The following is a 2500-nucleotide window of genomic DNA, read 5'->3' on the forward strand; positions in this document are numbered from 1 at the left end:
TATATATATATATATATATATATATATATATATATATATCTTTGTATATTTGTGTGTGGGGTTGGGGGAGGGAGATATGGGCATATGTGTGTGTGCTTGTACAAGTAAGTGTTCATCTGTGTGTGTGTGTGTGTGTGTGTGTGTGTGTGTGTGTGTGTGTGTGTGTGTGTGTGTGTGTGCGTGTGTGTGTATGTGTGTGTGTGTGTGCCGTGGAAGCTGCGATACGTAGACTAGAAATGAGTATGTGGAGGAGGGGGGCGGGGGGGGGGTAGAGGAGGTGCAGGGTAATGTGTGTGGTGTGTGTGTGTGTGTGTATGTGTGTGTGTGTGGAGCTCATGTATGTTTATATGTATTTGACTGTGCTTTCATACCTGTGAAACTGCATGTTTGGTGCATATCTGTTATGCATGTGTGGGTGTATGTGTGAATGTGTGTCTTCATGTTTTACATTTATTTGCTTATTTATCATCATTGTTATCTTCTTTTTTTTTTCTTTTTTCTTTTTTTTAATTATTACTACTACCTTTTTATATTATAATTATTATTTATTTATTTATTTATTAATTTGTGTAAGCTTATCTATTATTTATTCACCTTTTTTTTCCCCTCAAGGCCTGACTAAGCGCGTTGGGTTACGCTGCTGGTCAGGCATCTGCTTGGCAGATGTGGTGCAGCGTATATGGATTTGTCCGAACGCAGTGACGCCTCCTTGAGCTACTGAAACTGAAACTGAAACTGACAGGTGTGTTGTTGTTGACAGGCTTTGGTGGTGACAATTGTTGGTGTTGACAGGTGTTGGTTTTGACAGGTGTGTTGGTGTGGACAGGTGTTTGATGTTGACAGGTGTATTGATGACGGCAGGTGTGTTGGCTGGTGCTGACAGTCGTGTTTGTAATGAAAGATGTAGGTGTAAATAAGTGTGCTGATGCTGATAGTAGTGCTGGTGTTGACAGGTCTTTTGATACCGCTGACAGGTGTTGACGCTGACAGGTATATTGGTGTTGGTGTCTTGGTGATAACAGGTGTTGATGCCGATATGTGCGCTGTTATTCTGACTAGTATGAATTTAGTTTAGTTCACTATGTAAAATAAGAAATGAAGATGAGTTGCATTTTGTTTTATGCTGTCCGACATTGACAAATCTGAAAGTATGATAAGCTTATACAGGTATACCCTGTCCGTTAAACTAGGTATATCCTAGTCAGCTGCGAATAAGTTTATTTCTGGCTTATTAGAATGAAAGTATTGTGATTAATATCTCAGTTTACAGCGACTGATGTATGCACAGCATTTCAGTTGTGATATAATTATTCTATGACTTCATGATCTACTGAGCTCATTGTGTTTATTATTCAAATGCAGATATTGTTTTGTGTTCCGTGCACAGGCCATTCATGAGGGGCGGCAGCTACATGATGCTTTACTGACATGAAATAAACTACTGATTCACTCATTCGCTCTCCGCCTCTCTCTCTCTCTCTCACACACACACACACACACAGAGAGAGAGAAGCCAACAACACAACGCCAGGTCGAAAAAAACCCACACATTTACAAAATTCTTCTGTGGAAGACATTGTACAGATTTAAATAGAGTGGGGGGGGAGAAAAAAACAACGACAACAACAACAGCAGCAGCAAAAACAAACAAAAACGCAACCATAATATGTTTGCTGTTTCAGCCCATCGGCTCATTTAATCGTTTGAATATTTCAAGGGAAATAACAACGTACAACTTTCGAATATTTCATCATTGGTTTATTCCCCTTATTGCCACGAAGTGCCGACGGTGACAGAATCGGTCAGACCGGCGCTAGACTTTGATCCAGTTCGTGCGAACCACGAACTTATGAATATTTATGTATTTATATTTATGTGTCTATTGATATTATTTTGTCCGTGTTGAGTGCGTACACCAGTGATCAGCAGTTCGGGGCCTCGTTTTGGCATGGTGTTGTGTCCTTGACCGGAGAAAGGTGGCACTTCACTTCGGTCGTATTTTCCTCAGTTTCTACACCCACCTACTATTGGAGTTTAACGACCTATTGGCGTCTACACCCTTAAGGTCAAGTTTGTTCGGTTGGAGTTGATTGACTCCACCCATGTGAAAATGGGTAGATATACTTGACTTAGCAGCGGCGGTAATTAAAGGGAGAACTGAAGTACTGGGCCCTGTCTTTCCTAATTCATAAGCCGAGCCCAAGACACAGTGGATATGGTACTGAGTGAAAGTGTGTGGGACCTCAGTCAGTGTACTGAACTTTGCCTGTCTCTCCAGGCTCTCTGGTCTCTGTCTCTCTCTCTCAGGCTCTGTGTGTGTGTGTGTGTGTGTGTGTGTGTGTGTGTGTGTTCCTCAGTCCTCGAGGTCTGGTACTGAGTGGAACAGCTTGTGAAAAAAAATTAAGACATCAACATGTTTGAGTTTCCAGTCATATTGCATGGTTTCCTAGTTTTCCGGCGGAGCACTCGCAGTACGTGGACTATGAACAGTGGCCTGGGT

The sequence above is a fragment of the Babylonia areolata genome, chromosome 19 (genome assembly GCF_041734735.1).
Source record: "Babylonia areolata isolate BAREFJ2019XMU chromosome 19, ASM4173473v1, whole genome shotgun sequence".
NCBI classification, from domain to species: domain Eukaryota; kingdom Metazoa; phylum Mollusca; class Gastropoda; order Neogastropoda; family Buccinidae; genus Babylonia; species Babylonia areolata.